Below are 14,035 nucleotides of genomic sequence, written 5' to 3'. Positions count from 1 at the left end.
CAACATGGTAGGGCACGCAAGCCGACAAGGCTGTCATAATGTAATCACATATATTATATATCAGGTAGACCCAGCTGAATCAAACTGACATACACAACCCACATATACATGTCTGCAGACCTCTAAAAATATAAATGACAATATATGGCGGGACAGGGCCCCCGCCGTACCTCCGAATGGACAAAATAATGTTATACATCAGTGGACAGTATCAAAAAGTAGGCCCTGATACAATGAAACCTCTCCCAGCTGAGCTGCATGGAATCCTAAGCTGACGAACTCCTAAAACCTGTATCTGTACCTACGGGCATGAACGCAGCCCCCCGAGAAAGAGGGTCAGTACGACATATGTACTGAGTATGTAAAACATAACATAGTACAACTAGAGGTATATGCAACATAGAGAAGCAGGGGAACCAATTATCAAATCAGAAACATGTACCAGTACTCTGTGAATCACAAAAACATGCATGCTCAAATTTTCAATATAGCCGGCCCTGTCAGGGGTCCGATGAATCATATATGTAGTATCAGTATCAGGCCTCGTGCCATCGCCACCTTATTACAATACATCATCATAGTATGAGTATCAGGCCCTAGGCCATCGTCACCTTATTACAACACATTATCATAGTATCAGTATCAGGCCCCAGGCCATCATATATACATACGGATGCCGGCCCTCTAGCGAGGGACTCGGTGAACAATACAGTGAATTGCACTAATCTGACAACCGGCCCGGGACTCAGAGAAAAAGTGTTATAGTATACACGAGTAGAGTAGGTAGAAACAAAAAACAGTTTAAATCATTATCTGAGACTCAATGAAGCCATCAAGCGAATCATCACTTGGAGGTCAGGGTAGGAATGTAATTGTTTTAAGTACCCTCTAACTGTAACTCGAGGTTATATCAGTTAGGATCTCAGGGACCCTAGATGCATACTAAAGTAAAGCCAATTCACTTATGAAGCCAGAACATTTGTTATCTAATAATTTTAAGACCCGGAGTCTGTACATTCATACCTCTTTAACATATAGGAGTTTCTAGAGAAATAGTTTAACTACCATAGAGTTCAACATTCAGTGGTAAATAAGAGATAGTCAAGAATGGAATTACCTCGGAGCTCGTATTATATTCATCTTACAACTAGGACATGCCAACAGAAGAAAGAGAATGAGCTTTACTTACCTTTGCCTCGCCGTCCTTTGAACCTATTCAACATAAAAGTAATATGAATATCAACCCCTCTTAACTTTCCATCACCCTAGGTTACACCTTAGTATTAATGGAATCAATTTCCTTAATTGTTTCCCTGACTAGTTTTGTTATTTGCTAAGGCGTCGCCGAAAATTGGGCAGCACCTCCCCTATAATGTGCCCTATCCAAATTTCCAATTAGGTCCCTAAGACCTATAGCCAACCAATAACAAAAACCTGCAGCAATTCACACCAACCATATACAACATAAACTCCAAACGACTTATTCAAAAATACGATATCAAAATAGGGTTTCTAGTTTCCATTTTGCCAAACTTTTAACCGTACGAAGCGGGGGGTCGTGTGACTGCAATCTACAGCTCCCCCACCTCATTTAGAACATATTTATACCCTGCAACAACAAGCCATACCCCTACAGCAGCACCTCACAATAATAATACTTTATTTCGACGATAATTCAACTATAGCGACTCCAATTTAGTTTATTTTGAACGTCTAGGTCGGACCCCAGTCTCGATCTACAGGGTTGGATCGTGACAGAAGTGGTATCAGAGCAGTTTGTCTTGGGATTGTCTATATACTATATCTAGTAGATCTTGATTATCGATGTGTAGCACGCAACATCTATAAATAGGAGGCTACAAGACATTTAGGATGTTACCTTTCTTTCACATCCGAGATCGTGCTATAGATCCGAGTCATAGGATAATTCCTCATATTAAACTTAGACTTTAGCTGAAGGACGACATAAACAGAAGGAAGCAATTGACTACATGGAAAGTTATGAAGCACGCAGGTAAGTAAAGGCATGAAAGATATATGTTGGGTAAGGTATTGACATATGATTGTGAGGTAAATGTAAAACCTGAAAGGGAGACAGGGAAATGCAACAGATGCAGGTAAAGTTGGACATACGAGGTAAGTCCATTACTTTCATACTATTGTTAATATTGAAAGCCCTGTATGGCTATGATATGAGATGATATTGAAAGCCTTGTGTGGCTGTGAGATGATATTAATATATATATATATGCTGGCCTTGTGAGGCATTGTTGGTATTTTTTGCGTGCAGGTATGGGATTGTAAGAAGTTTGGAGGAAACTCTACCAAAATTTTCCCAGAACAAGGAAAGGGAATGAAACATAGCTTCATAAAATATCCTGGAAGTTGATACCGAGTACCCATATTATGCTAAACTAAAGATGTAAGAGGTACTCTCCATGTCGTCGATAAGGGGCACCCTTTGTACTTGGGAAAGTTTATTTTGGAGAAACAAAAGCCTATTTAAGTAGTAAAGTTCAGACCACAGTATCTCCAGCCGTATTGGTGCTGTAGGAAAAAATAAAACTCCGAGTAAAGGGTAAAATGTCCAGCAATTGAGTTCACTTTTCTTGAAAGGTACCAAGCCCCAACTGCTAGTTGTAAATTAGATAAGTTGTTAATGACTCGAGGATAAACTTGGGGGGAGACCATGTAGGTCAAGGGTTAAGAAGTATTGTGATGTTGAAGGGATTCTAGTTTTTTTTTCTAATGATGGTTGGGAAGTGCTGTATGATAACAGTTTATTAGTTCGCCATCGACTAGTTGAAGAAAGAAATGCTAAGCACCACAGAGAAATGTTATGAATTGAATGTGAGTATGAACTAAAAAGTGTGATACAATTATACAGGGCTAAAGTAGGACCACTAGTAAGGCGCACTTGGTATACGTTGACTAAGTTAAAAGCCTGTGTTGGGTACATAGTAAGGTCAAGGGGCATAAGGTATAAAGAAATAATACGTGTACATAACGTCACCCCCAAAATAAGGGAACTCTTAAGAGACAAAGCCGGCGAAATTAAGAAATAGATGGTGCAACCTATATTCACCCCAAGAAACAAAGGACATAAGTTGGGGTAAAGCTACTACTTCGAGAGAACCTTGGACAATCATTGTCGGAATACAATTGTTATCTAGTCAAAAGTTGCAACGACTACTAGTGGGTATTAACCTTTCATACGGAAAAGTAGAAGGTGGCCTTGGATGAGTTATTTCCTGGGTCATATTATTCAAGTACTGATTAGTAGATGAGACATCACATTAGATAGGGAAAGTTCTCGTCGCTTCGTAATTTAGCCAAGGCTCCATACGCGGATAACCAGGTTGGAAAAATATGTAGAAAGACGGGGATATGATACAGTACCAAGTAGATTAGGGAAGGAGATTAGATGAAATTGAGACTATACATAGAGACATAAAAGAAGGTATAAGTGGATAAAGGTATAAGTACCCTCTAAAGGGGGAAAGTCAATGAGAAAAGTTGCAAGGGTAAGGCAGAGGCAATTGATGTGGAAATATATTTCAAATGGATGTTTAAACTCCAATAAGATCCCTTGCTGAGCTAAGTTAGGAAGGTCTAGAAGTCATCAATAATTGGATAGAAGTTAGAATGCTATGTAAGGCAGTGTTAAGAAGTTTTAACAAGACATTGAATAACATCATGCTAGACTAAAAGCCAATATGATGTCTATAGAGTTGGTCGTAAATGATGTTGCGGTAGATAAATAACCGAGGAAAAGGAATAGGAAACCTCCTTTGGTAGGAGATGAAAAGAGTAAAAAGTTAATAAGGGAAAAGAAAGAAGTATAACAAGATGGGGAAAACAAGTTTCAATATGAATAAGATGTGTACAATAGAATGGACCAAGAGATGGAAGGACTACGTCTACCTCCTACAAGCTGCAGCAGAATGGTTGTACAACCTACGAGTATGTATATATAAGCATCAGGCTAAGTGAGTAAGTACATGATAAAAGGAATAGGGGCTTAATAATGACAAGGTAATTATGATATTTTGGATACCCCACCAAAAGCTATGAAGATAGGTAAGCCAAACTATCGGGATGAAATTAGTACCATGGGCAAGGTAAGGCGTGGTCACGATTGGACCAAAGGTCTATCCCAATACTAATTGTAGGATGAAGGGGAAAATGACAAGGTAACACACAAGACCTATCAAGACAATGCTAAGGTATTTCTCGGATTAAGGTGAGCACCCTCTCATATTTTCGTAAAAGTAAAGGATGACACGAGATAATATATTTAAAGTGTTACAAGCTGGGATAAGGAAATCGTGAAATGATTTAACCAAGAGGAGCGGAACTAACTGGTTACCAAAATATAGCAAACTTATATGTCAAATTCCTTCGGAATTATATTAGGTAATGATAGACGGAGCACAAAATGATTATGAAAGCCAATCTGAGGATGGAAAAAACAAAACCCAAAAGGTAGAGTGCCAATTAAAGTTTTGAGAGGAGTCGAGAAGGACTATATGAGACTAAGGAGTCCCAAATTATCAACGTCATTATGAACTTATTTTGTACTCTGCAAGAGTAGGGTACTATATGGATTATTGTGAGTAGACTAATGAATCAGCCCATTTTCTTTCAATCAAACCTACCTACGCAGTTAAAACTATGCAAAGTTATAGGTCAGGGAGGTAGTAAGACTCCATGAGGTTTCTCTAGCTATTATCTTAGATAGAAGGAGTTCAATTATAATTAATGTCTGGAGATCAGTCTAAGAAGAGATCGGGAACACAGGTAGGTCTTAGTACCACAGTTTTCCCTCGAGCTGCTGGACAGATTGAGCGCACTATAAAAATGCTCGAAGATATATTGCAAGCCTACGTGGTTGTCTTTAAGAGTAACTGGGACAACTGTCTACCACTTATTAAGATCGCCTACAAGAATGCTACCATTCCACTATCCAAATGACCCCCTACAAGAGGTTGTATGGCAGAATGTGTAAGTCCCCCTATTGGGGAAAAGACTAAAGGCCCCGACATGATGAAGCAAGTTGTTTATTAGCAGCCTAGAGTCGGTAGAAGTGACATGCAGATAGTCGACATCGATATTTAGAGTTTAAATTGATGATTGGGTGTTCGGAACGAAAAGGAAACTTAGCCCAAAATGTATTAGACCTTATTAAGTTGTTCATGAGATGGAGAACATTGCCTGTAAGTTGAACTTACCACCTGATTTGAAAATTATATACCCAGTCCATCAGATAGGGATGCTTCGTACGGGTATTAGTAATCTACTTAGAGTATGTCCCACAAATGATGTCAATGTCATAAAAGAGTTATCCTATAAAGAAAAACCTATCACTATCTTGGATCGGCAAATTAGAAGGTTGAGAACTAGGATGTGACTTCCGTCAAGGTATGGTGGCAAAACAAAAACCAGAAAAGGGATGACCTGGGAAATTGAAGAGGAGAGGAAAAACAAGTATTTGTACCTATTCCCAATGTCTATAGGTAACCACAAATTCTAAAACTCGTATATTAAGTACTTGGATGAAAGTGTGTGTTATGGTAATAACAAAGAATCTCCCTACAATCTGTATAAAGTTTTGAGGGAAGTTTTGTTTAACATTCGGGGACAAATGTTCTAAAGGGGGGAAGGATTTTACACCCCGCACTCTCAAGCTTGGAATGTATCTTATGTTTTTTAGAAGTTATCCCATGAGCCGGATAATCTACGACACTATCAAGCAACTCTAAGGAAGGGAGAATGTGATACCCCATAGTAGAGAAGGTTGGAAATTGGGTCATGAGAAGTCGGAAGGAGTTGGAGGCCAAATAATGAGCGTAGGACTTGATTTACCTATGTAAGCTACTAACTTAGAAGTTTTACATACTTGAGCTATCTGAGTACATACCAAGCTGATGTAGCAAGGATTACACGGGTTCTTAAAATAAAATGAGATTACAAACCCACGAGGAAGAGGAGAAAATGACACGTGGAAGCAAGATGAGGCTCCATGTGGAAGCATAGTAAAGTGCCACGTGGCAGCAGGTGACCCACCTGCTTAGGGGAGGTGGACCCCACTGCCATATGGCAGCCCCTAATTGGCAGCATGATACGTGGTCCAATAAGGGCTGGATATGTGTCACCCTAAGGGGATGACACGTTTTACCTCCTAAGGGCACATATATATGTATGTTATGTGACTCATAAGTTCAGTCTTTATCCCAAAACTTCAGCCAAGAGAAGAGGAAAAAAATGTGGAGAATAAAAAAAGAAAGGCAGCCATGGTTTGGAAGAATTAAAGGTGAGTTCTTCAATTTTTCCTCCGTGAACTAAGTATCTAAGGTGTTCCTCAAGAACATGGAGATATATATGTATCTTACGACATCTACAGAATCATTTCTTTAGTTTTATGCCTAGAAAAGTGAGAAAGGAAAAGAGAAAAATGCTAGGGGTACAAAAAGAGAGAGTTACGGGTTTGCTTCAAGAAAAAGGTAAGGCCTGATTTCGTTCCATGAATTATTTATTTAATATGTACCACGGCTATATAATGGTGTTTATTAACATAAAATTCCATTTCGGGGCAGCAAGCAAGTGATACAAATAATCCACTCAATTTCAACATGTTTGGAGAAGTTCCGAGTCACAATTTGGCAGTTTTGGCCAATTTCGGGTAAGGTAAAGTTTCTCCTTTTAATTTGGATTTTATGGTGTTGTTATAGAGTGTGTTACACGCCTATATGTGGCTGGAAATGTGAAAATGTCATAGAAACGCTTGACGTTCCACACAAACTAAATTAGAGTTGCTATAGTTAAATTATAGTCGAAGCAAGGTGTTGTACTTGTGGTGTGCTACTGTAGGTATGTGGGGGTGTGTTGCATTGACTAACAGTATTCTAAATGAGGTGGGGTTTCTTCTGTTTGCAGCCACATGACCCCTCATTTCGTATAATTAAAGGCTTTGCGAAATAAAGACTAGAAATCCTATTTTGGTATCGTAATTTTCAGCAAGTTGTTTGGAGCTTATGTTGTGTAATGTTGCCATTTTTTATTTGTCTATGAGCTACAGGTTGTTGTTTTTGGTTTTCTGTAGTGTTTAGGGATCTAATTGAAAAATCGGATAGGGCATGTTATAGGGGAGGTGCTGCCCAATTTTCTTTAACGCCTTAATTAATTAAATACCTAGTCGAGGAGACGAACAATGACATAGGTTCCATGAATACTAAGGTGAACCTGAAGGCGCTAAAAAGTTTAAGGTTGTTGATACTTGCATTGCTTCCATGTTAAATAGGTTTGGACGACGACGACGTGGACATGATTAAGAGAAGTCCATACGAGGTATGTGAAGCTTTCTCTTGACATGTTTTTGGAATAAGTATGTAAAGCTATCTTTCTTCCCTTTTGGCATATCTTAGCCTTAAGTAAATTGTATGTGAAATGAGGGGATAATTCCATTCCCAGAACTCCAAGTACGCCTCATAATCCCTGTCCACTGCTTAGTATTAGAATTTCTACAAGAATTGAGTATTGCTTGTTGAGGCTTCTACGTGTTAAAAAGTAGTGTGTGGAAAGCTACCTCTCCTTTCTATTGATATGTACTTGGTATGAAAATGAGGTTATGATGCCATAATTTTTCACCAATCCCCAGGATGGGCTGGATATGAAATATGTACTTGATGACCATATGAAGGGAAATACAGACTATATAGAGCTTATTCTCTTTCTTTTTAGCATGTCTTAGTTGTAAGTTAAATATGATATGAGCTCCGGGGTGATTCCATTCTTAAGCATCTATTATTTACTTCTGAATACTGAACTCCATAATAGTTGAACTATTTCCTTGGGAACTTCTATATGTTAAGGAGGTACCAAACGTACAGGCTCCAAGTCTTAGAGACTATATGATAACAAGTATTTCTGATTCCATAAGCAACTTGGCCTTACATTGGTACATGTTTAGGGTCCCCCAGGTTATAATTGGTATAGCCATAATGGCATTTAGAGGGTACTCGAGATGACTACACTACTACTCAGGTCCTCAGGCAAAAACTTAACTTTGTTATTCTGTCGAGTCTCTGATAAAGATTTAAATTGCATATAGTTACTCACTACTCTACTCGTGAATACTATAACCCTTCTATCACTGAGTCCCGGTCCAGGGTATGTTCTCGTGCGCAGTTCACTACATTATCTACTAAGTCCCTCACTAGAGGGCCAAGGTACGCATGTATATATAATAATGTGTTGTAATAAGATGGTGATGGCAATGGGTCTATGATGGTTTTACAGATGTATCCACCAGATCCCTGATAGGGCCGACTATATAGTATAATTTGAGCATGCATGCTTTTATAAATCATAGAGTATAGGTACAGGTTCCTTATATGATATTTTATCCCCTGCTTCTCTATTTTAGAGATACTTCCAATTGGTTTATGTTATGTTTTACATACTCAGTACATATGTCGTACTGACCCCCTTCTTTCAGGGGCTGCGTTTCATGCCCACAGGTACAAATACAGGTTTTGGGAGTCCGTCAGCTTAGGATTCCATTCAGTTCAGTTGGAAGAGGCTCCATTGTCTTAGAACCTAGTTTTGGCACTGGCCACAAATGTATATAATTGTTCTATTATTCAGGGGTACGACGGGGGACCTATCCCGCCATATATTGTCATTAATATTTTTAGAGGTCTGCAGACATATATATGTGGGTGGTATATGTAAGTTTTATTCAGTTGGGTGTTATGGCAGCCTTGTCGGCTTACGTGCCTTTTTTATATTATGATACAAATGAAAGAGGCTACAGATATGTGAAATGCTATGACCCATAGGGGTTCTCATGTACGTATCATGTTGTTTGTAGTTCGGTTTGACTACACTTGATTTATATGCATTACGGGTCTATAATTCGACTCAACCATAGTTGATAAGCATGTATATGGGGGTCCAAGTTGGACTCCAGTTGCGACCTACGGGGTTGGGTCGTAACAAAGAGTTTGGCAACTCGCCAAATTAATTGGGCAAGCTGGCTCAAATCGCCCAAAGTTTCAAAGAAATTGGCTAGCCTAAGGGAGCATTAGGCGAGAGAAACTGATTTCGATGACTCACTAATAGAATTGGAGAGCTCGATCTAGATCACCTAAAGGAGAGGAAATTTCTAACGTTTTTCCTCAAGGCTCGAGCAGTTTAGGCGAGGAGGAGGGGATAGTCATCGACTAGGTCAGCGAACATAACTCATCTCGCCTTTTTGATCCCCGACAATTACTTTTAAAGGTATTTTGTCCTTTTGGACTCATTTAATTCCCAAACTACATCATTTTAAGCCTTAACCTGAGATTATAACTACCCAAACCCTTTGAATTCCCCTCATTCACTCCCCAATCATCTATTGCACTAATCTTCTAACTAAAATATTTACCCAAGGGTTTCATCTCCAAGCAAGTTAGGATTCAAGGATTCCAAGGCTCCAAGTCTCCATAACCTTTGCACTAAGGCTCCATTTCTTAAGTTATGTGGGAAATTCACCAAAGGAACCCATCCATCCATTCGGTCCCAAAATATCTCAAACTTCTCAATTTAATTTCACCAAATTTATGAGGGTTTCATGTCTATTCTTTATGGGTCCTTGTTATTTGATTTCAATCAATGTTATTCTTCATTATCATGCATAAATTAACATATGATTTCCAATTTATTTCACATGGACCCATGCATTGAGTGATTTTCAATTGGAAATGTTGAACTTATGAAACTATGATCATGAATTTTGATGATGTATTTTATGAAAAGCTATGACATGATGAATTATATGTCAGTGATATTTCAAGCAAGATATTAAGATTGTGAAAGGTTTTCTCACAACTCATGTTTAAGAGGTGAAAGGTTGTTCTCACTGACTCATGGATTTCTATTAATCATTTATGTAATTAGCTACTCTTATGATTATTTTATGATGAACTTATATTGATGTTTTAATAAATTCCATTGGGATGATGACTAAGCACTCAGAGGACATTCCGGTGGGGTTCAGTCCGGTAGTCAAAGTAGCTACCCAAGGGAATCCTAGTAGCAACCTATAGTCCCTAACTACATTGCCATCGTAGTTTGCCTTATGTCTTAGCTAGTGGATCCACGTATAACTCATGATGTTAAGAATGGTTCTCACAGAGTCTACCTTAGCAAGTAGCCTCTCTCTTCTTGATGTAGGAGTTACATCAAATTTGATGTTATAACTCGCATGGTCTTAAGTATCGATTAAGGTCATATCTCTCACCAAGATATATGATATCATATGAACTCTTATGTCAATTTAATGATGTATTGACCACATGATTACATATTTTTAAATATTTTCTCGTTCTACTCACGTGTTCATAGGAATTGGTCATGCATCTCACATTTATATTGGTTAAATACTATTATTATTGTTCATGCATGCTTATCATATACTTAGTTCATTCCATGTACTAACACCTACTTTTGTATATATTTATAACATAATGTAGGGTCCGACGATCGCGCTCCTCTTGCTCGTGGCTAAAGTTGGTTGTTAGCTTATCATTTGTGGTGAGTCCTCATATTTTGAGGAAGTGATATAAATGACTTTCCTATATTTCCATGATTTGATTCTTATGTTTTGGTGAGCTAGGAACATTTCCTAATTCCCACCTAGACTTAGTAGAGGCATGTTTAGACGTCTATGAATTGTCATTCCTTTTATTCACACATGTTGTTGAGACTTATCTTACACTTATGTTTTTATTGGTGTACTTGCTTACCTTATGAATGTTATGAATTCAAAGAGGCTTGGTTGGAATTCCTCTAGATTCCGATTGCCATGTCACGCCTAAGGTCTAGCTTGGGTCATGCCAATCATGAACCTGCTGGACTCTTACACCCATAAAGTCCCGAATATTTTCTCAAGTTTTCATTCATATTTCGATTAATTATGAATCCTAGTTTTGATGGATTGCATTGGGCTGATTTAATTTCATTTTATATGTTATCAGTGATCACTATATGCATATTCTCATATGAATTGCATGATTTTAAGTTGAATTATGAATGCCCATGCATAAACCAATTTTAAAGCTATAATTATGAGTTAAAGATGATTTTATGCGTTAATCATGAGTTATAATGATTTTCAATGAAAGTTTCTATGAGTTAAAGTTTAGTTTTATGATTTTAAAGTTGAAGTTATGAAGATGATTAAAGTTAAGATCAAGTGTGATTAAAGATTAGGATAAGGACAATTCTCACCAAAGTTATGGATTCCAATGAATCACTAAGTTCCTAATATGTTTTCAAAAAGATAAATTGCTAGGCAGTTACTATCTTTCTCTATTATATTAGTATCATGTTTTTATGAGTGACTATTAGGATATTGACTAAGAACCGAGGTCTTGTAGGTGGGGTTAGGTCCAATAACGTAGATATTTACCCAAGGGAATCCTAGTAGCAACCTAACATCCCAAACTGCGTTTCCCCACATAGGCTGCCTTCATGGCCTAGCTAGTGGATCCACCTATAGCACTGTTCAGTTAAGATAAGTAACTTATAGAGTATATCCTGGCAAGGTAACCTCTCCTGTCTCGATGCAGGAGTAATCGAATTCCATGTAATTGGTTGCATGGTCTTAGATGTCGGTTAACGGTCTTATCCCACATAAGTTGAAGTTAAGTGATGAGTTGTCAAGATATGTGTTTATGATGAAGTTTTATGATATGCTTTGACCATGAGGTTCATATGTTTTAAAATGCTTTTAAGCTTTACTCATGTTTAGTATGATTGATCATGCATCCTATGGCATATTGATTATATTCTTTTACTTGTTCATTTATACCTGATATACTTAGTACATTCGAAAGTACTAACACATATTTGGCCTACATTGTCTCATAATGTAGGGACGGATGACACTCACTATTATCCTATTCGTGGTTAGAGATTTCCCTCGATTCTCAAGGAGTTGTTGAGTCCTCATTCTATCGAGGACATGAATTTTATTCATGCTGCTATTGTTTTGACTTTCTTCTATTGTTAGGGTGAGCTAGGAGATTATCCTAAGCTTCCATCAAACACTAGATTAGAGGCATGTTTTGACAACTTACGCTGTAGTCCGGTTTGGACGTATGTTGAGTTGATTACTTCCGTATATATTTATGATATTCTTTACCTTATATATGCAATGTATGCTAAGTGTCTTATGGTTTGGGTCCCTTGCATCCCAATCGCCATGTCGCGGCTTATACCTAGTTTGGGTCGTGACAAATTTGGTATTAGAGCAAGGTTTAAAAGAGTCCTAGGGAGTCTAACATGCCGTGTTAAGTAGAGTCTTATTCATTGGTGTGAAGCACGCCACATCCATGAATAAGAGGCTACAAAACATCTTAGGAAAAGTCTCACTTCTTTCATGATCTATGTTGTGCGGTAGAGTGGTTAAGTCTTTTCTCTCTAACACTTGTTCTATGCAATATTCAGAATATTCCTCAACGAAGATACCCCGCTAGAAGAAACATAGTTGAAGAGGAGAAACAAGCTTCGAATAATCCTATGAATGATCAAGTTTCCAATGCCGAGTTTCAAGTAGCCTTTCAAGTACTTGCTCAAGTGGTTTTAACTTAATTTAGCTGTGAGGTGTTGGCTCCTGTGAACCCAAATATGGGTACAATGGCGATAAGAGTTCACGATTTTATGAGGATGAATCTTTTAGCATTTTGGGTTTCTAAAGTTGAATAGGATCCACAAAATGGAATCCATAAGATTGTTGAGATCATGGGGATTAGCCCGATTGAGAGGGAAGAATTGGCTATATAACAATTGAGGGGTGTTGCTCAAATTTGGTTTAATCAATGAAAAAGTGAAAGGCATAGAGAAGCGGAGCCCTTGACTTGGGATGAGTTCAAGGTGGTGTTTCTTGTTCGATTTTTCCCATTAGAGTTGAGGAAGGAAAAAGTGAAAGAGTTCATCAACCTTAAGTAAGGTGGTATGAGTGTGGGGGAGTATGCCCTTAAGTTTTCTCAATTGTCAAAATATGCTCCATTCATGGTTTCCGACTCAAGATCTCATATGAGCAATTTTGTATCGAGTGTATGGATATGGTTGTGATGGAGTGCAAAATAGCTATGTTGATTCAGGAGATGGATATATCTAGACTCATGACCTATGCAGAGCAAATAGAGAGTGAGAAGCTAAAGGTAAAGAATAGGGAGTCCAGGTGGACAAGGACCGATACGAGGACTAGCTCACAAGTAAAGGAGAGGGGCGGACTAACTTGACCAGTAGAGAGTCTCAGTCTGTGTTCAACGCCTGCTTGACTAGCTCAAAAGGAAGCAGCTGGAGTGTGTAGATGGTCTTGATGGTAAATTCTCTTATGCTAAGTCTAAAACTAGTGGACGTTCTTATTTTCGCCAAAAGTACTCTAGCCAAGGGTCTTCTAATGCCACTACTCCAAGATTTGACAAAGATAGGGTGCCCAACCCTAAACCTCAAGGCGGTGCTCCTATTAGCCAAGTTACTTCCACATGCAAAAAGTATGGTAGTAACCACAAGGGAGAATGCTTAGCTAAGTTGAATATGTGCTACCGGTGTGGTAAGCCGGGTCATCATGCCAAGGAATGCAAGGTCAAAGATGCTCTTCCTCAAGGTCAAATTGCTCAAGGTGCTCAAGTGAAACCAAAGGTTGTCAACACAATAATAGGTTTTATGCTCTTCATGGTAGGCAATAGGTAGAAGAGACGCCCGATGTTGTTACCTATATGTTACGGGTCTTTCACTATGATGTTTATGCTTTGCTTGAGACAGGTGAAAATTTGTCTTTTGTTTCCCCTTTTATGGTCATGAGATTTGATGTTAGTCCCGAGACATTGTTAGAGCCTTTCTCTATTTATACTCCCATAGGAGAGTTGGTTATGGCTAAAAAAGTCTATAGAAGTTGTCCGGTTATAGTCTTCCATAAAGTTACCCTATGTGATCTAGTTGAGCCTGAGATGACCGATTTTGATATTATCCTAGGTATGGATTT

The sequence above is a fragment of the Solanum dulcamara genome, chromosome 4 (assembly GCF_947179165.1).
Source record: "Solanum dulcamara chromosome 4, daSolDulc1.2, whole genome shotgun sequence".
In the NCBI taxonomy this organism is placed as follows: Eukaryota; Viridiplantae; Streptophyta; class Magnoliopsida; order Solanales; family Solanaceae; genus Solanum; species Solanum dulcamara.
This window is presented reverse-complemented; position numbering follows the sequence as displayed.